Below are 22050 nucleotides of genomic sequence, written 5' to 3'. Positions count from 1 at the left end.
GATGGAGGAAACTTTTTTCAAGATGTCTCCTTTGAACCTAAAAAAACCAACAAAGCAGCTAAATGCATGAAACACACACACACGCGTGTATAACCCCCAGCCAAAATATACACCATAACTTAAATGTATGTATGTATGTTGTTGTTTTCTTTGATGTTCTTGTATCTTTACTATGTGTTCTTAATTTACATTAGTACATAACATTTAGGATATTATTCTCCATTTCGTTCAACTCTTCCCTGCACATATTTTTCAGCCTCAGCAGACACTTCCGTATTTTCCTACAAATACATTTCTGTACATTTTGGGAAAGTAAAAATAAAATAAAAATAATCTGAAAGCCTGCAGACTGTATGCATTCTGAGGGGGATGGTCCATAGAAGATTCTGCAGGCTGGATTGTTAGCAATCCAAACACATTTAAATCCATCTTGAATTTCTCCAGTATTCCTACCCACAACCCTCTGCAGTGTGACAGGTGGGCGGGAAGACAGGACGAGGTGGTGGGAAGCAGAAGCTGCCATTGCTGTTGTAGCAGGCAGGTAGGAACTGAGAACAGAAGTGGGGCACAGCAGACTGGTGGCTGAGAAAGTGAGCAAGTAGGTGGGCAGGCATAGGCGTACCACAATACCTGATGGAACGCCTCTCCTGACATGAACCTACCCGTACAGTACGCTCAACGTCTAAGGTCCTCCTCCAGGTGCCTACCCCGAGGGAAGCTGGGAGAATGGCAACAAGGGAGAGGGCCTTTTCAGTGGTGGCCCCCCAATTGTGGAATGATCTCCCTGACGAGGCTCACCTGGTGTCAACATTGTTATCTTTTTGGCACCAGGTCAAGACTTTTCTCTTCTCCCAGGCATTTAACAGCATATGCTGAGTTTTTTAACTGACCCTAGAATAGTTGTTTTTAAATGGATATTGTCTGGTGTTTTTTTTGGTATTTTATACTTTTTATGGTTTAAAATTTTGTATATTTCTTTTTAATGTTCACTGTTTAAAACTTTTGTAAACTGCCCAGAGAGCTTCGGCTATGGGGCGGTAAATAAATGTAAATAATAATAATAATAATAATAATAATAATAATAATAATAATAGGCGTAGGCAATAGTGGTGATGACAGTGAAGATAGGGGTGTAAGGAGGAAAGGTGGGCCAGTAAGAGAAAGAAGAAGACATGAGGAGTAGGAGGAGGAGGAGGGAGAAAGAAGAGAGAGAATACTAGTCAGGTGGGGGTGAGTGGAGAAAAAAGAATCCAGAAAACATGTTTGTGGCTCCAATAACTGTGGAACAAATGTACCTTTGCCCATGGGAAAAAATGACAAGTGAGCCTGCAGGCTAAAAAAAAGGTTGTGTACCCTTTCTAGAAGACCATGGGGGTCTACCCCTGAGCTTAAGAATACTTCAGTGCGCAGAGAGATGCTCTAAGCTGCAGTTCTACAGCTCACCACAAGGGGCACCTGTCCTCGGAACCAAGGATTCCTCGTTCTAGCTCCAACTCATTCTCGTTGGGTTGAAGAGGTAGGTATGCATTGGCCTACACTTTGGGAATGCTTCCTGGAACATAGCAAGAAAGAAAACTTGATGGGCAAAGTGGCCAAAATGAAGTCCTGAGACATCATTAAACAAGGTCTTCTCAATGGAATCTTTAAAGTGACTAAGATTTCGACCAAAGGACGTTTGTCTTCAGAAGGGAACCACACAACACTTTTTTTTTTAATGGGGGAAGGAGGTTTGCTTTCCATTAATTACTATCAAATAAAGGAAATCTATTGCCTCTTTTTCTTTCTCTCCCCCCCCCCTTCTCCCCTTTCCTCCTCCTGAGAAGTTCAGGCTACAAACAGCCATATGAAGAATGTTTTCTGCATGGCTTTGGCAGGCCGTTCTTCATGCAAGTTTCATGACCGCATTTACTTTTAATTGATCCTGCAGCTATGCGCCCCTTATGGAGTGTTTTAAATCAATGTCAACCATAAAGTGGTACTAAACTGTACAACAACCTCTCTCTCTCTCCCCCCCTCGACTCCCCTGGTTGCAGTTAAGGATAACTTATTTATGAGGGCACAGGAAAAAAAAGCTAAGAGGGCATGAATGTAAATATGATTTTTAAAGGGGAAAAAAAATCTGGGGAGCTTTTTTATTTTTCTCCTGGTTTGCATATCCAGGAACATTAAGGGCCACTTCACACACATGCATACATCAATATGAATTCCCATCACTTGATCCGCTCAGCAGTGGATGACTCAGCTGAAATGTGTGTGAATTGACGCCGTTGGACAGTATTACGTTTGCAGTTGGTGAAGCTGTGTGGAATAATGGGAGGCACAGACCAGTGGCTGGGGAGATGCTTTGCATACAGAAGATGCCATAATTCAGTGCCTGGCAAGGCCGGCCTAAGACATTTTGCTGCCTGAGGTGAAAGACAAAATGTCCCTTCCCCAGCCCATATACAGAAGCTGATTGAACTGAAAGAACTGAGCATGTTTAGCCTGGAGAAGAGAAGTCTTTCAAATACTTGAAAAGTTGTTACACAGAGGAGGGCCAGGAACTCTTCTCGAACATCCCAGAATGCAGGACATGGAATAATCGGCTCAAGTTACAGGAAGCCAGATTCTGGCTCGACATCAGGAAAGACTTCCCGACTTTTAGAGCAGTACAACAATGGAACCAGTTACATAGGGAGGTTGTGGGCTCTCCCACCCTAGAGGCCTTCAAGAGGCAGCTGGACAACCATCTGTCAGGTATGCTTAAAGGCAGATTCCTGCACTAAGCAGGGGGTTGGACTCGATGGCCTTATAGGCCCCTTCCAGCTCTAATATTCTATGACTCTATGAACTGTCAGTTGAATCTAATTTTGACAATCATGATGGGAGCACCTCCCATGACAGGCTACTTGGGGGGTGGGGGTCCAAGACAGGCTGGACCCCCTTCCCCCATGTATCTCATACACCACTCTGTCCTCCAGGAGAGGGGAACAGCCAGAGAGTGCTTCATACTGGCTGCTCCATGTTAGGAAAAATTAGGAAAGGGATTGAGAATAAAACTGCCAATATCATGCTGCCCTTATATAAATCTATGGGGTGACTATACCTGGAATGCTGTGTACAGCTGGAAAAAGGGCAGAAAAGAATAATAGAATCATAGAATAGTAGAGTTGGAAGGGGCCTACAAGGCTAATGAATCCAACCCCCTGCTCAGTGCAGGAATCCACCCTAAAGCATCCCTGACGGATGGTTGTCCAGCTGCCTCTTGAATGCCTCTAGTGTGGGAGAGCCCACAACCTCCCTAGGTAACTGGTTCTATTGTCATACTGCTCTAAGTAAAATGATCAATGGGGCTGGAGCATCTCCCCTATGAGGAAAGGTTACAACACTTGGGGTTGGGGGGGGGGAAAGGCGAGTGAAGGAGAGAGGATAGAAGTGTACAAAATCATGCGTGGTATGGAGAATGTCAATAGGGAGACATTTTTCTCCCTCTTACTAGAAACCAGGGTCTTGTGATGAAGTTGATTTGTGGGAGATTCAGGACAGATAAAAGGAAGTTAAACTATGGAATTTGCTACCAGAGAGATTAGGCTTGGGTTGGTATATAAATGTAATAATAATAATAATAATAATAATAATAATAATAATAATAATAATACCACCAGAAGATGTAGTGATAGCTACCAATTTGGATGGCTTTAAAAGGGGGCTTAGGCAAATTCCTGGAGGCTATCAATGACTTCTAGTCCTGATGGCACTATTCTAGCTCCAGTATCAGAGGCAGTTTGCCTATGTACACTAGTTGCTGGGGAACATGGGTAGGAGGGTGCTGTTGCACTCATGTTCTGATTGTGGGTTTCCCATGGGCAGATGGTTGGTGTCTGTGAACAGAAAGTTGGACTAGATAGTCTGACCTAGCATGACTCTTCATATGTCCTTATGAGAACAGCCTGGTAGTAGCCACTGCTATACACACAACTGTTGCTACTGCTGCCCCACAGCATCTGCCGCCTGAGGTCATCATCACTCTCCTGCTTGGCATCTCCAGTCCCAAGGATTTCAAATGGTAGCACTGAGATGGTCTGACTCAGTATCAGAGAGCTTAATGTGTTTATAGTTGGGGTTACCACTTGGACGTTGCTGATGCCTGCCCTGGACCACCGATTAAAACAGTAGCAACAACATGGTTCTCCAGCCCACCTCTATTTTATCACAACAACCCTCTGATGTAGGTTAGGTTGAGATATAGTGACTGGCCCAAGATCACTCATTGCGCTTCAGGGCTGAGTGGGAATTTGAACTCAGATCTCACCAGTTTGCATTCTACGCCTGGGGGTTTAGGATTTATTTATTTAAAACATTTGTATCCCACCCCATATCATTAGGATCTCTGGGCGGCATACAGATAAAAGCATACAGTATAAAACAATAAATATACACAGCTAAAAACAAATTAAACCATGAACCAAGTTAAAACAATATATAATTTAAAAGCAGTAGAAACAGTTAAAACAATGTGCCATCTTAGTGAATTTAACCATTAAAGGCTTTGTTAAAAAGCCATGTTTTCACTTGGCGTCGAAATGAAATCAGTGTTGGCGCCAGATTTAGTCATGCTTAGAGTAGACCCATTGGAATCAATGGGACAAGTAAGTCATGACTCACTTAGATCCCATTGATTTCAATGGGCCTCTTGAAGTATGGCTAAATACTTCAGGAGGCCACCAGTGAGGGAGGAAGCAGCAGCCAGGCACCTCTCCACCATGCCTGGGTCCATCTCCAGCTGAGAGCCCACTCCCTCCTGCTACCAACTGTCTCTGCAGAGGCCACCAGTGAGGGAGGAAGCAGCAGCCAGGCACCTCTCCATCCTGCCTGGCTCCAGCTCCAGCAGAGAGCCCCCTCCCTCCTACTACCAACTGTCTCTGGAGAGGCCACCAATGAGGGAGGAAGCAGCAGCCAGGCACCTCTCCACCGTGCCTGGGTCCAGCTCCAGCTGTGAGCCCCCTCCCTCCTACTACCAACTGTCTCTGCAGAGGCCACCAGTGAGGGAGGAAGCAGCAGCCAGGCACCTCTCCACCATGCCTGGGTCCAGCTCCAGCTGAGAGCCCCCTCCCTCCTGCTACCAACTGTCTCTGCAGAGGCCACCAGTGAGGGAGGAAGCAGCAGCCAGGCACCTCTCCACCGTGCCTGGGTCCAGCTCCAGCTGAGAGCCCCCTCCCTCCTGCTGTCATCTGTAACTGCTGAACTTTACAACTAAGATTATAGTGCCTGAATTTGCTTTCCTTTCCCCCCTCCTCCTCCTCCCTCCCAATCCCCTTTCCTTTCGTGTCATGTCTTTTAGATTGTAAGCCTGTGGGCGGGGACTGTCAAGAAAAACTTTTGTAAGCCGCCATGAGAGCCTTTTTTGGCATAAAAATCCTTAAATAAATAAATAAAAATAAAATAAATCTGGATCCAACCCAATAACCATTGAAACTTGATCCATTCCTAGTTAATCCAAATTCCACACTTAAATTGTTGGCTCTCATTGGGCTCACCATGTGGATACACGATTCTACACCTTGTTCAATGGGGTTTACTCCCAGGTAAGTGTGGAGAAGACTGCACCTTCCCAGTGAATTCAAACACTCTATTGAAGTTGCGATGTCCCTTCATTCAAGGTACCCCTGACCATAATACTATGGGATGTGTGGGGCATCAGTAGTAATAATCCTTTCACAAACTATATTCATACCTCAAAAAGAGAGCGAGAGGAAGAGGGAGAGAGCATGGATGGAGGGAACTTAGCATGGTTATGGTATTCCTTATTGCTACCTTAGATTCATTTGTCAATTACGTATTTAAAGAAGGAATCATGAGAACATATGGTATTAATGACATCTTGTTATGCAGCTCCAGGAAACCTGAAGCAATAGGAGTAGCTTCGATCTCATATTACTCAAGTATGTAAGACACCGATATATAATTCATGCATGCATGATAATGAAGTGTAGGGGAAGGGTTGCTCTGTAATCTTCTTAAACATTTACATTTCCACCTGCCCAACTCCACTTTAGCTTCTCCTCAGGAGGAAGCACAGACTCTGAAAGGAAGCCTCAGCTTTCAGGTTAAGCAGCTGATCCCATAGAAGAGATGTATGCTCATTTGACGAGGAGCCATAACTCAGTGATAGAGCATAAGTTTAGCATTAGGGAGGGGAAAAAAATCTGTTAATTTGGGTTTCTCATTTCCCCAACCGTATATTCCATCCATCGCAGACTTCGATGAGAATTTCTCACAGGCTTTGGGGTGGTGATGATGATTTTAAAAAAACTTCATATAGAAACTTGTAAGCATTTCTTCAAATGCATGCATTTTTTGTACGCACCTTTGCCTAATTTACACATTTTTGCAAGCAGTGTTGAGACTATAATACATTTTTTTAAAAAGTTGTCTTCCCCTGTTAGACTGCACCAAATTAGTGGTAATATGTCCCCGCTCTGTTGGCACGGTTGCTCAGTTCCTGGCACTTATATTCATCTTTGGTGGGAATGTCAACAGGTCAAAAAATTTTGGTCAAGAGTTTTCCAAACCATTACAAGCATTATTCATGTTGAAACAGAAACTGATCCAGCACTGGCTCTACTTTCTATTTTTAGGAAAGCCAATAGAAGCATTATTCCCAAAGCCTTGGTCACCCATTTGCTGGTTGCAGCTAGGTGGGAAATTGCCCAATTCTGGGAAAGCGACAGACCTTTTGACCATCAACGCTGGTTTGATAAGATTTGGAAACTAGCTTTAAATGATAAATTGACACAACATAGCAGGTTAGCAAGAGGAGAAATAACACCAGACACATTTGTGGAAAACTGGTTGGACTTTTTCACATTTATTAATATGAATCCTGGTGAACCTAGACCTCCAATGACTCAGGAATCCTTTTGGTCAGAGGTTCTAACTTAACCTGCATCTTCTTCTGTACCAGAAAGTATTGATTTGTTTAAGATTTCTATATTTACTAAGTGCTTATTGGAGGTATGAACACCCATGCTTTTTATAGTGGTGCTGTGGGAACATTTGTATTATTGTTGCGTGTTTTCTTTCACTCTGTGTGTTTATTGTATTTGTCCTTACTTGAAAATCAATAAAAATAGTATTAAAAAAAGTTGTCTTCCATAATATATACATTCCAGGTGGTCCAAATTTGGGGGGCCCTAGTGAGCCACATTCGGCCCAAAGCTATGTGGTTCTACACCCCTGGGGTAAGTGGAGGCTTGGTCTGATCTACCAGAGCTTTCATGTCTCTAATCTAACCTCATCATGTTGAACGAGCAGCAGAACTAAAACAGGTCAACAGTACAGGAAAGATGGATTCTTGGCTATTCCAATAATAGGGGATCACTAACATCTAACCTCTCCCAGCCCTCCATGTCTCATTAAAAGGGCTTTGTTGTCACGCTCCTCTGTCCCTTAAACAATAAGATTTGATAGCGGGAAAATATGTCTTTTGGGAAGTCGACATAGAGATGAAATTCAGCTGCCATCCAAGAAGTCTGATCTTGTTTGGAAAGCAAAATATATATATTAGAGCAGCTATTGGTAGAGGAAGGAAATATAGATGTCAACCTGGTGACATAGAGCAATCTATTTTGCTGAGCGCTTGTATTTTCCTCCAGATTTTTGTATTTCTCATGAAAGGACAATAAAAGAATTGTGCTTGCTGCTAATTAATGACAAGCTGGTAAAAGCATCTATTCATTGTTCCATTTATTTCTTCATTTCCAGCCGCTAACAGCCCTGTTCTGAAATGAATCAATGTCATTTGCACAATGCTGTCACCCCTATTGTTTCTTTATCATTGCCGCATTTTCATAAATCGGAGGTGTTGATCCCTTAATGGCTTCTCCCACACACACCCCACACCAGCTTCAAAATGTATTCAAATGTGTCATCTGCCCTCTCCACAACAATTTGTGTTTACTCAGGCATCTCTCTTAAATATATTTACTAGCCAAACGGAAGCCATAGTTTGGTTCTAGACTTAACAAGCTTGTTTTGCATCAGACACAATATGCAAAGTTTCAGTTGAATTAAGATGATTATCCAATGATATCTCCTCCCTCCTTCTCTCTTTCTGTCTCCCTTTTGCAGATAGAAAGAGTTATTTGCACTTGCTACAGAGAGGCATTCTAATTCCACTCTTTTCTCTACCAAATATCAACCGTATGTCCTTTTAGTTTATAATTAAACTGAATTATAAAACTGTGGATATCAAAAGGCAGGTCCTGCAATAACCCTTTAAAAAACACCTCCTCTTTCCTCCTCCTCCTCCTATTATTTCATTTATTTATTTTATTTATTTCACTTATATACTGCTCCCATAGCCGGGGCTCTCTGGGCGGTTTACAGAAATTCTAAAATTAAGATAAAAACGAGTACATAAAATTTAAAATTCAAAAACACAGAACATATACACATAAAGCATTAAAAACCATTAAAAACTAAACATGTGGGTGATTAAGATGTGCCGCCATATGCCTGGGCTAAGAGGAAAGTCTTAACCTGGCGCCGGAAAGATAGAAGCGTTGGTGCCAGATGAGCCTGGGGCCACCACCGAAAAGGCCCTGTCCCTCGTTGCCACACTCCAAGCCTCTCAGAGTAGGCACCTGGAGGAGGACCTTAGATGTTGAACTTAGTGAGCGGATATATTCACGTCGGGAGAGGCGTTCCATCAGGTATTGTGGTCCCAAGCCGTGTAAGGCTTTATAGGTCAAAACCAGCACCTTGAATTGGGCTCGGAAACATACAGGCAGCCAGTGCAAGCGGACCAGAGCAGGTGTTATATGGTCGAACCTTCTGGTTCCCGAAATCAATCTGGCTGCTGCATTTTGCACGAGCAGCAGCAGCTCCTCCTCCTCCTCTTCCTCCTTCTCCTCCTCCTCCTCCTCCTTCTACATCAGTGTGCATAGTGCTTTATAGTGTTATACAAAACAAAGCAAGGAATAGTTCCCCGCCCCAAGAATCTTACAGTCTTAACTTGTATATAGCTAGGGATGGAGTAGAAATTGTTTTGTTTTGTTTTTTGACATGGAATTTCCTAATTTTGCATTTTTGAACCAAGGTGGGACTTAAACACAGTTTTCTTTTGAAATTCACACTTTTTCGGATTTCGCAATGGTGTCCTTCAATCACAAAATGTGGACGGAAATTTCTGTTATAGAAAAATGCACTGAAAAATGCATATATCACTGAAAGTAACATTCAAACATGCATTATATCAAGAAAACTGTTTGCAAAAGTGTGCAGATTTTCAAGGGAACTTTAAAACAAATTCTCAAAGTTTGGATAGAACCAACGTTAAGACTGGAAAAATGAGAAACTGAGGCCTTAACTAGACCTAAGGTTTATCCCAGGATCGTCCCGGGGTCATCCCTGTTCATGTAAATGACACAGAAGGTATCCCTGGAGCAGGCAGGGACGACCCCGGGATGACCCCGGGATAAACCTTAGGTCTAGCTAAGGCCTGAGTGAAACCAAAATTGACAGATATGCTCATCCCTACATACAGGGAAAGTAGCAGAGGGAGAAGGTGAAAATGGAAGCAAATACCATGTAAACTATTCCAAAGCATGGGTGGTCATGACGTGCAGTTGACACATAAGATGGCACAATTCCATTCTTTGTATTTGGTTTCTGGCATGCTTGTCAAAGATGTTGGCTGCCAACTGGCTTAAAGAAAGGATCCAGACACACAGTGTATTTCTCTGTTAGACGATCAACCCTTGGAAATGGCCACCAGCTCCTGGCCCATAGCTGGCAAGCAGTGGAGTTAAGCATCTGCCATGGCTTGGGTTGTGGTGCCTTTTGTTTAGACTTTGGCTAATCACCCATTGTTCTCCTGCCCAATTAAGGACTGGCCTGATCATCGACACCTCCCATTGATCCGACATAAAGAGGTCATGTGAAATACCAGCGCATTAGCAAGCAATAAGCAGGAATTAGGAGCATACCAAGAGACACCCCATTAGAAGCGGGCAAAAAGGCCAACTCACAATTAACTGGGGTTAAGGAAAAATTATTTTGTAATCTTACCAACTGTGAAACATCTGCCATGACTAAACAAACAAGGGAGAGCGGCTGGTCGGAATGTCCCTATGGCCAGAATGGGAGGGCAAAGACGTGAGCAGAAGCAGAGTTGAGTGATGTAAACTAGAGGACAACCAGGAAAGGAGTGGGAGGAGGCATTCAGAAGGTATTTAAAAACTCAGGAGGGAGGAAAGAAAATCCTAGCACGTGCTATGGTGAGATTCTTTCTTCACATGTCAAAAGCTCTGATCAGAGATGAATCCTAGAAGTATTTTTAATTCATTATTATTAACTATTTCTATATTGCTTCATTCTACAAGTGCTTTACAGGGATTCTAAAATTCCTGCCCTCCCTCCTATCCAGTAAAGGGCTGTCAGCTAAGCCTGAAAAGCAGATGTACGAAGCCACCAAACCGTGAAAGGAGTGGAACCAGGAAATGGGCATGTCCATCTAGAGACCCCAGGTGGGCCACATTTCCTCCTGGGTCTGAGGTTCTCCAACCCGGACTTTCCCTGTGATTCCAAATTCTTATTCCTGACTCTCTCCAATGCTTTCCTCTTTGATTGCTCAGGTGGTGAGAAAAATGCACTCTGCACTACCGTTTCATTTTGCTCTTGCTTCCTATATACCTGGTTTGAGCCTGGCAACCTTAAAATGTCACACAGAGCCACAGCATTGGTGCAAATTAGACCCCAATTATATGCTGATGTTACAATAACATATATTTTTTTTATCACACTCCTCAGCCAAAAAAGTCTCCTGAAGAGGTTTATAAACATCCACTTAAACAAAATGGTCCCTAAAAAGACAGGGCACAAAAGGGGGGGGGGAAGGATTTGGAAGAAAGAGGGGGGAAAGTAGTCTTTCAACAGGATCAGGATGTATGCAAGTATATATTATTGCATTTTCAGTATATCTCGCCTTTTTTCCTCCAAGGAATCCAAGGCGGCGTACATAATCCTCCTCCTCTCCATCTTATACTCACAACAACAACCCTGTGAGGTGGGTTGGGCTGAGAGTCTGCGACTGGCCCAAAGTCACCCAGTGGGTTTTCAACGCTGAGTGGGGACTAGAACCCGGATCTCCTGACTCCCAGCCTGACACTTTAGCCACTACACCACGCTGGCTCACTGGTGCCTAAAAACCCCAAAAGTCAGAAGGATTGTGAAGTCCTGCTTTCACGGTCTGTATTCATACTGAAAATCATCATCATCATCATCATCATCATCATCATCATCATCATCATCATCACAATCTCCTCCCCCCTCACTTATGAGAAGTCCAGATCTGTTTCTTTGGCACTACCGATGGATGCAGCCCCCCCCACCCAAGCAGCCCACACCCACTTACTTTTCCAGTGCTTCATCATCAGGTTCATCATTGTACTACCAGGTTGTTCACAGTTGGATGTAGAGATCCACCTTCTAGAAATGACCCTTTTGAGACTGTAGACCTGTCCTAAAAGCAGCTGTTTCTTTAAGAGCTCCAGCACTAGCCTTTCCCTTGTTTTGTACCTGGACACAGAAAAGGGGGTGGGACAGGTTTCTTTCCCACTAGTATCTTGGGGCTAGCACACCCATTAGTTCTTTGGAGAATGGCTGCTCACTTGAAAGTGTCCTACATCTGTGGATCAGCCCATGAGAACATCTCTGTATCATTTGTGGCTGGACATGAATCAAGACTGAGGTTGTTAAGAGGGACTCATGGAGTCAACTATTGAAATTGTGATGGGCATTGCTGGCTCTGGGTTTTTGAGCGTCCTTGGGCAATATTCCTTCAATGCTCAGTGATTCTATCTTCTCACTACCATGGCCACTAGCTGCTATTGTTCCTCATTGTCTTTGCTATCATCACTATCACATGGTTGCTTGGCAGGCAGGTACCAGTGAGCAAGTAGACAGTGGAATCTCCTCTTCTTCCTTTTCATCGCCAAGGTTTTCTGGGCCAGAGGGGTGGGTGGGCAGGAGACCAAGTAGGTTGCATTGGTGAAGAGGAGGAGCAACTCCAGGGGGCTTATGTTAGCGGACTCCGGCCTGGGTGTGGGCACTCGGTACTTGCCCAAACATGCCTACCCTTGACATAGGCTATGGTGATGCATCAACAAAGGAGGAGAGGGCTTCTTAAACACATTGGGCTCAAGCCAGGAAGAAAATCACAACAGGTGATTCTCTGATTTTAAAGGATGCACCTTTTCTTGCTACACAGAGGTCTCTTTTGCATCTCCATCCCATGTGCATTGGGAGGACACAGCACCTTGAAAGGAGAGGCTCCTGTCTCCTCTTCTTCCCCATTGATTAACATCACGAAGCCATCCTATACCAAAATGGCTCATGGTGCAAATTGCTCTGAGCCCATTTCGGCAAGCACCATAAAGCAACCAACAGCTTGGCTCATCAGATAAACATGCCCGGAGGGGCAGTTAGGAGGCAGATATTATTTGGTGAGTGACAGGGAACCAAAATAAATAAATAAATAAAAAATCCGGTGAGCCACTTCAGCGGAGAGTGTCAACATAAATATCCAAGGGCGCCAGGGTGCGTGTGTATATTTTATACTGATGCATCAATACATTATCTGCTAAGTGTTTAGTCAACCATATTTGGTCCTCCCCGCCATTCATTTATCTGCATACGGCAGAGCCGCGAACGGGACGGTTCTTTCGGAACAAGCGCCCCCTGCGTGTTTTCCGTCACTGTTTATAATCCCTAGCGCTCATCCATCCATAATTCACGAGGCAAGCCGAGTTCTTCGCGGACAGCCTCCATAAAGGTTTGAGCTTCGCCTGGCGCTGCGAACGCTCAGCCTTGTCACGCACGGAATCCAAATGCGCCCACTTTCCCCCTAATACATCACCGCTCCAAAGACGTTTTGGCAATGATATTATCCAAATATTATTAAAACTTTGAACCCTGTCCTCATAAATTAGGGCAAAATGGTTTCAGGGCCATTAGGCCGGGAGGATGTATGGGCTTCAGTTGCTCTGGAGTAATTATGTGCTTAAAAGGAAGCGTGGCTTAGCATTCGAGTGGCTAAAAGAGAGAGAGAGAGAGAGAGAGAGAGAGAGAGAGAAAGCCAGGGAGAAAAAGGCAGCGATCATTTGTTAACTGCTCTCGGCGCAATGCACAACGTTGCTCGCACACAGGTCAAACCAACCTTACGGTGGAACAATTATCTGCCGAGAGAGACCAAACATCTGTTATTGAATACATCTCGGCATGGCTGCAGCATGCTAACAATCTTGTCCACTTTGCTAGCTTGTCTTGTGGCCACAGACTTCAAACGCTTGGCGAACTTCTTTGTGCAGCATCCCCCGTCTCGTCATTAACCGAAGCCAACCGGCTTTCGAAATATGCGCTTCCCTCCCAACGGCTCCCCCGCGGCTCCCTCGAATAGGCACACAGCTGTTTAAAGACGCTGGTGCTGAACGCAGTGAGGAAGCTCCTCCGCCTTCGTTCTCCGTCGGTTTGCGCGGCATTCTCGCGCCTCCGTAAGTCTCTGCACGCGCGGGATCGCTGAGATAAAGTACAGTGTGGAACTGCGAGGTCGTTGGCTCCGCTTTGGTGTGAAGGAAACAAATCTGCTCCTCTTTCACCTCTGCATTGCTCGCATTCACGAAGCCAATAAACAGGCTCTTTCTCAATTTTCAGAGACATCTAAAGTGGAAAGGGACCATAGATATGTTTTAATTCAGGGAGGGGGGGAGAGAAATAACAAAAATCGTATATCTCTAGTTCCATCACTGTTTATAAAACTTGGTCAGAGAAGAAGAAAGGAAACTAGGTAAGAAATTAATAGCAGTAATAGTAGTAGTAGTAGTAGTAATAACAACCTTCTACCCTGCTTTTATCATAGAATCATAGAATAGCAGAGTTGGAAGGGGCCTACAAGGCCATCGAGTCCAACCCCCTGCTCAATGCAGGAATCCACCCTAAAGCATCCCCGACAGATGCTTGTCCAGCTGCCTCTTGAAGGCCTCTAGTGTGGGAGAGCCCACAACCTCCCTAGGTAAGTGTTTCCATTGTCGCACTGCTCTAACAGTCAGGAAGTTTTTTTCTGATTTCAACACAAGACAAGAGATCAGTGCTTTTGCCATACATACCCACTACCACGTCCCTTTATTATGTGTAAAACTGATGTGATAGGCAGAAATGTGTTGGTCTAGAGAAAAAAAATGTACCTGTTCTGAAACACTGGGAGAAGGGGTGGTTGTTGCCAAATGTGAAAGTGGGCAGGGCTCCCAATTTCCCCCTAATACATCACCGCTCCAAAGACTTTCAGCCTTTGGTAGGACACTATATGTGGCTGATGGGCTTGTTTCAGATTGGTGGGTCGTAAGTTGTGCAGGCCTGTTCTAAACCTGTTTGAAACTTTGTGTAGGGCTCTTGGCATGTGTTTGTGTGTACTCATATCTTCAACCAGGGTTCCTGGCACCTCACTTCCTGTGCCACCACCGCTTCCTGTTTCAAAAGCAAGCCTGGCAGGCCCAGCTCAGCACTCTGAGGGTGCCATCTAGCCTGCAGTACCAGTCTGTGCAAGCTTTTTGTCAGCTGACAGCAAGAGCCAATCCTTGTCCACTGGCCCTATAAAGACAGATCCCTGGAGCTTCTCCTCAGCCTGAGCAACTCACCTTTGGTGTGAGGACACTGTCTAAGCTCCTTAAACCCCTTTTCCACTTACTGCTTTGGAGCTTAACCACTTAGCTACTTTTATCTCCCTGCCTGCTCTGGAACCTGAACTCTGCCTGTTCTGTCCCCCTTGGGCTTCTCATGGCTCCTAGAACATGAGTGGACAACCTTTGAGGATTTGGGACCATGTTGGCCCCATTCAGAAGACACCTTAAACCATGGCTTTAACTACAGTGGTTAAGCCAGAAAGTCAGGCTCTGTTCAGAAGACACCTTAAACCATGGCTTTAACCATGGTGAATAAAGCAAAAACCCTTATTCACCATGGTTAAAGCTGTGGTTTAAGGTGTCTTCTGAACAGAGCCTGACTTTCTGGCTTAACCACCATGGTTAAAGCCATGGTTTAAGGTGTCTTCTGAATGGGCCCGTTGCCTCCCCCTGGAACCCACCAGGGGCTGCACCTCACCACTGCCACTGAATTGTCTGCGGCAGCAAACATCACAGCCATTTTGCAGGAAAACGAGGCACGTGGGGAAGGTGCCACTTCTTTCTAAGCAGAATCACATTTCTGGGAGCCTGTTCTTCTTGTAAACAAGGTGTGTGCTCCAAGTCCACCTTCTTCCCCTGGAAAATCACTGCAGCTTTTGCTGATGATTTCCCAGAATTGTCAGTAAAGAAGTTGAGGCTTGTATTTTAATTTATTTTAATTAATGCAGGAGAACCCGAAACAGACAGATTCATCCAGGCCCAGGACTTTGAGCACTGAAAAGTCTGTCTTTGAATCCCTGTGTGTGCAACCATGTACTGTACATACAGTAGCGCTGAATAAGGGGTTGCCACCTCTTTTTCTATGTTAGGCTCCCTGTCTTTAACTAGGGGTGTGCACAGACCCCCCGCATCGCCCCGCAGGCCGATCCGAAAATTTCGGATCGGCCCGCTCCGCTCTGCACCGCTCCGCCCATACTCCGCTCCTCTTCGCCGCGGAGCTCCGGCTCCAAATCGGAGCTTCGCAGTGGAGGGGAGTGGTGCCAGGTAAGGCCGGGAGAGGAGGGCGGGGAGTTTACCGGGCCCTGCTGCCATCGCCACCCATGCGGCAACGGCGGCAGAGCCCGGTAAGGGACCAAGGGGGAGGGGGGCCTTACCTGCCTCCGTCCGCGGTCCGTCGGCTTCTTCAATTGAGCCCGTGGTTCAGCCAGGAAGTCTGGACCGCAAGTGCGGCCTAGACTTCCTGGTTGAACTGTGGGCTCAATTGAAGAAGCCGAGGGACCGCGGACGGAGGCAGGTAAGGGAGAGGAGGGGGGGTTTACCGGGCCCTGCCGCATGGGTGACAGCGACAGCGGCAGGGCCCGGTAAACCCCACTTACCTTTCCGGCGGAGCTCCGGATCGAGGTGAAGGATCTGCCTTCACCTCGATCCTCTTCGCCACGCTCCGCTGGCCCCCCAATCCTCTTCACCTCCGCCTTAAGGGGAGGCGAAGCACCTCGCTCCACTTCTAATTCGCCGGTCCGATTAGAAGCGGAGCACATCCCTATCTTTAACAGCTATGTGGCAAGAAGATTCAACATGGTCCTCTCCGTGCTGGAAGTAGCTGTACCTATGGAAGTCGGTGGGGAAAGATAAAGCATTTAATAAAATTACAGAATTGAAGGAACTTAAGATTTTTTTAAAAAAATTCAAATGTGGGAGGAAGTGAAACTGACAAATTCAGCTATCCCTACTAGAAACTGACTTCCTGGAGGCTGACCCTTCCCAAGGTCAGTTACCTAGCTGTGCACATATTCGGTCTGTTCAGACAACATACTAAGCCATGGTTAGGCCGCTAACCTTTTTGCAGCAAATAGTGAGCATGTTGAAACCATGGTTATGTAGCCACCATGGTTAGGAATGATTCACATGACACACTAAGCCTTGATATTTAGCTCAAAATGCTTAGCTTAACGTGTTGTCTGAACAGGTCATTGTTCAGTGAGTGGTATAACTTACCATGTACATCACTTGATCCCTTATCACTGAACCACTCAATGTTTAGAGCTGATGGCATCAGCCAACTCCATTGGGCAAGCCTTTCATTTGAGGGCTTGTGCAGTGACATTTCTGCCTTCGATAGCTCAATCTGTCATACATAACTCACTCACACATTCAAGTTAAACTTCATCACTGCAGTCATCAATAGGCGAAACAGCATGTGTGAATCAGGCTAGTTTGTGGCCTGTGCTGGAGAGAACCAAATCGTAGGTAGGTTGGGGCAAATTGGTCTATTTCCAGTCCGTGTTTTGTTTGCATGCCTTTTGACCTGTTCTGTTTCCTCAGTAATCTGCAATTATTGTTTTTTAAGAAACTGCTGAAAACCTAAATTCAAATATCTATTTGAAATTTGTAATCATATTATTGCTCACAGTATGCATTTCTAAATATAGTTTCTTTCCCAATAGACATTTTTAAAATGCCTTTGGATCCATAGTTTGAGCTGAGTATCAGAACTTTCCAGAAGTATGAAAGCCAGTGGATAATGCTTGTATTGGCTGCCTATACGTTTCTGAGCCCAATTCAAGGTGCTGGTTTTAACCTATAAAGCCTTACAGGTCTTGGGACCACAATATCTGATGGAACGCGTCTCCCGACATGAACCTACCCGTACACTGCGTTCAACATCTAAGGTCCTCCTCCGAGTGTCTACTCCGAGGGAAGCTCGGAGGATGATAACAAGGGGGAGGGCCTTCTTAGTGGTGGCCCCCCAATTATGGAATGATCTCCCCAATGAGGCTTAACTGGCACCAACATTGTTATCTTTTCAGCACCAGGTCAAGACTTTTCTCTTCTCCCAGGCATTTAACAGCATTTAACACCATATGCTGATTTTATAACTGACCCGAGAATAGTTGTTTTAAATGGATATTATTGGGGTTTTTTTAATATACTTTTGGTGGTTTAAAATTTTGTATATCTGTTTTTAATGTTCATTGTTTTTAACTTTTGTAAACCGCCCAGAGAGCTTCAGCTATGGGGCAGTATATAAATTAAATAAATAAATAAATAAAATATTTGATCCACACCTTATTCTGGGAGGTGCAGATTGGTACGTTCTTATTGGAATTCAGAAAGAGCTAATTCCATAAGCACCCCTTGTGGCTTTGGGCAGGAGTTCCCTGTGAGGGATGGATACCCGAAGTCAACAGTTGCTCCCCATGGATGCAAATGCCCCTTCGCATGAACAGAACGTTCACTAAAGCAGCACTGTGTGTCTTGCTTCCACCACCACCCCACTCGCCATGCAAAGTGTATATTTTAAATCCATTCTAGGATTTATCGATCCAAGGTTGGTTGTTTTCTTCTTGTGATGAATGTTAGCTAACAAAATCCACAGTGCTGTCAAACAGGCAGAAGAATCCCTCTGTCAGATAATTCACTTAAAACAAGAAGGAGAACCTGAATTGTGTACCATTCACTCATTGCCTAATAGATTGAATGTTAATAGAAAATGTCTGTTCCCCAACCCTACCCCCGCAGTTAGAAATTGAAGGTTTAATCGACATGCACTGCCATGGGGTGCAAAGAGCATCCGGAAACAGAGCCGTGAGTCAGTGACAGGAACCTTGGAGCTGAAATGAGATTCCTCTGATCTGTCTTTAAGGTTTCTTTTCTCCATCACCTCCTGCAATGGTGTGAACATGCTAGGACAAACGTCCCACACCTGATGCTTCCCAGATATGTCAGACTACGACCTCCATCATCCATAGACACCCTGGGTTAGGTCAAGATAGTGGGAATTGTTGTTTAAAACATATGGAAAGCACCAGGTGCAGGAAGGCTATTTGAAAGGCTAAGAGCTCCCAGTGATGGATAGATATAGACAGATAGATAGATAGATAGATAGATAGATAGATAGATAGACAGAGTTTTACCCAACACAGAAAAATATTAAGGTCTCTGTGCCTGTGCTTTTGTTTTCTTTAAATCACATCCATCCCCTCATGTCCCTTAATCTTAGTTTCCTCAAACTGCACATCAATAGAGTCACTTTTTTAAAAGTAGGCTGTTGACCAATAATTTGTAGTGAATTTGGATGGCACCTACTTTTCTTTGGATGGCCCATGCAAATATTGCTCCAAACTTATCTATTTTTTTAATGATTATCCTTACATTTATAGCACACCTCTTCCTCGTCACTACGACCATCTGCTTGCTTGAAAAAGAAGAGCTGATCAGTCATCAGCCATTTATTATTTATTTATTATTGCATTTATATCCAGCCTTTTTTCCTCCAAGGAACCCAAGGTGTCATACATAATCCTCCTCCTCTCCATTTTATCCTCACAACAACCCTGTGAGGTGGATTGGGCTGAGAAACTGTGACTGGCCCAAAGTCACCCAGTGGGTTTCCGTGGCTGAGTGGGGACTAGAACCTGGATCTCCCAACTCCCAGTCTGACACTCTAGCCACTATACCACATTGGCTTCACACCGTAACTGTCGCCGGGGCCAGCCTAAGAGGCAGGTCATCAAGCAGGGTTGCAATGATGAAGAGGAGGAGTAGCTCTAGGCAGCTCTTGTCAGTGGGGGACCTTCCATGGTGTGCGTCCCGGTGCCTGACCAAGACGACCCTTGACCCCAGCTCTAGCACGCTCAATCAGATGCTTCCACGTGGGAAATGCGATCCACAATGCTACCTGGTTAGTCAACTACATGAAATACACATATAAGCATATTGGATTGCATATCTGCCATCTGAAGTACATCCATGCCATTTTATTGTTTAGGAACACTGAGTCACAGTGTAACGTACATTTCTGCGCTACAGTTGGGACCACTTTCTAAGCTCCATCCAATGAACGTTTTATTGCACGCTCATTACTGGGCACTCACATGACGTCATCTGCCTCTCGCACGTCTTCTGCCCATCCTGGCCTTTGCTGCACCACAACCCACCCCCCCGAAAGAGTCCCGTTGCTGCTGTCTCCTACCAGACTGAATGCGGCTAATTACTTCCTGTTTTCAGGAAGCGACGTCAGAGAAGAAGCGATGGGAACTGTGCGATTGACCGAGATGTGATGGGGCTTTCTGATACCTTTTATTTATTTTGTACAGTGTATTTATAAAGATGATGATGGTGATGATCATAATAGGAACTATCTCGCAGGTACACTGCCTTCTCTTAACCCCCCCTTGCGATTGTGGTCGAAACACATCATTAATAGGGCTCCCCATCCTTGAGAGGACATCTGTTAAACTGCAGGTGTCTTCTCTGTCTATCTTTTGGCTACTTGATAATGTATGATCTAATCTCTATCTCCACAACGTCTTTGTGTAAGTGACAGAGACAGAGTGCTGCCATCTTTCAACAAGGAGGAAAAAATGACTCCCCTCTGTGCTGTGCTGTTATTTCCAATAGGACCGAGCCATCCGTCATAAAGTTTCACAACCCTTGTTTGCCATTTTTTATTCTTCCCGGTGATGGCAGAACAGCTCAATACTGTGTTTACTTCCAATGCCTTTTATTCCTCTCTCAAAGTCCACATTCTGTTAGAATAATCCTGTAAGGGGAGAAAAAAAATCTTATTCTAGATGTGTGACTGCTAACAATGTGGGCAGACAATTATTATGGTTGCCAACTTCTCAGCCAGTCCCTGTACTTCTGTCCCGAATGGTGCCTTAATTTTCAGGAATTAGCAGGCAGAAAAAAGGGGGAAACTGGAATGGAAATTGGGTTTCCATTTTGATAAGGAAGTTCCAAAATTGCCATTTACTGAATCATTACATGAATTGGAATGCATTTCTCTGAATTTTCTGATGCAGTTCTCCCGAGATGCTTATATTATGGGAAAGTGTACACAAAAAATGTGTACATTGGTGGAAACAACTGGACCAAACAGCATCATATAAAAGGGAATTGCTTGCATGAAACATGCAAAACTGCATAGAAAATGTGTATATTAAAAGATATGAACACACATAGAACTGCATGCAAATTTGTTAAATCCATTCCGTCTGTATTTCACAGATTGCTGGACATCTTTGATTCCAATAGAATCTAATTTTCTTTTTGGGGTTAAGTTATAATTTTCTCCCACTTGTGCAAACACAGATTAGCACAAATACAAATTTGCACAAATCTCCCCCGCCCCCCCCAAAGTAAAACAAACAAACAATTCAGGACAAATAAAAGAAAGTGCTTCTTCACATAGCACATAGTTAAATTATGGAATTCACTACCACAAGATGTAGTGATGGCCACCAATTTGGATGGCTTTAAAAGGGGGTTAGATAAATTCCTGGGGGAGAAGGCAATCAATGGCTACAAGCCCTGATGGTTGTGTTCTACCTCCAGTATTCGAGGCAGTAAGCCTGTGTGCACCAGTTGCTGGGGAACATGGGTGGGAAGGTGCTGTTGCACCATGTCCTGCTTTGTTGGTCCCTGGTCGACAGCTGGTTGGCCACTGTGTGAATAGAGTGCTGGACTAGATGGACCCTCGGTCTGATCCAGCATGACACTTCTTATGTTCTTAAACAAACAAACAAATACATCACCCTGTCCACAAGTCCATGAGACTCAGGAAAAGGCAGTCTGCTGCAGAATCTATAGGTCAGATCCATTAAAATCCAAACTCATTTGGGGCTCATCTACACCAAGCAAGATATTCCACTATGAAAGTGGTATATAAAAGGCAGGAGCCACACTACTGTCTTATAGTGGTATTGAAGTGCACTGCAGGATCTACACTACTGCTTTATAGTGGTACTGAAGTGCACTGACAACTGTTGGGGCCCATGACGCATCTACACCAGGCAGGATATAACACTATGAAAGTGGTATGAAAGCGGTATATGGTATGTGTCAATGGGCCCCAACAGTTGTTTGTGCATTTCAATTCCTCTATAAAGCAGTAGTGTGGCTCCTGCCTTTTATATACCGCTTTCATACCGTGTTCATAGTGGAATATCCTGCTTGGTGTAGATGAGCCCTTAGTCTGCTTGATATATAAAATATGACCACTTATTTTTATTTATTATTGCATTTGTATCCCACCTTTTTTCCTCCAAGGAACCCAAGGTGGTGTGTACTTAATCCTCCTCCTCTCCATGTTATCCCCGCAACAACAACCCTGTGAGGTAGGTTGGGCTGAGAGTCTGTGACTGGCCCAAAGTCACCCAGTGGGTTTCCATGGCTGAGCGGGGATTAGAACCTGGATCTCCCAAAAATCAAAAGTGAGTAACGTGAAAATGCCCCTTACAACTGCAGAACATTATGGATGAGGCCACTGAGAGACAGATAAAAAAATGGGGGGGGGGGAGGCTCATCCACCACCAGTTGCCCATTGCTGGTTTAGACAAAAGCACGTACCTTTGAGGGCACATAAAATGTGTGTGTGCTGAGGGAGTACTGT

The sequence above is a fragment of the Elgaria multicarinata genome, chromosome 14 (assembly GCF_023053635.1).
Source record: "Elgaria multicarinata webbii isolate HBS135686 ecotype San Diego chromosome 14, rElgMul1.1.pri, whole genome shotgun sequence".
Classification (NCBI taxonomy): domain Eukaryota; kingdom Metazoa; phylum Chordata; class Lepidosauria; order Squamata; family Anguidae; genus Elgaria; species Elgaria multicarinata.
This window is presented reverse-complemented; position numbering follows the sequence as displayed.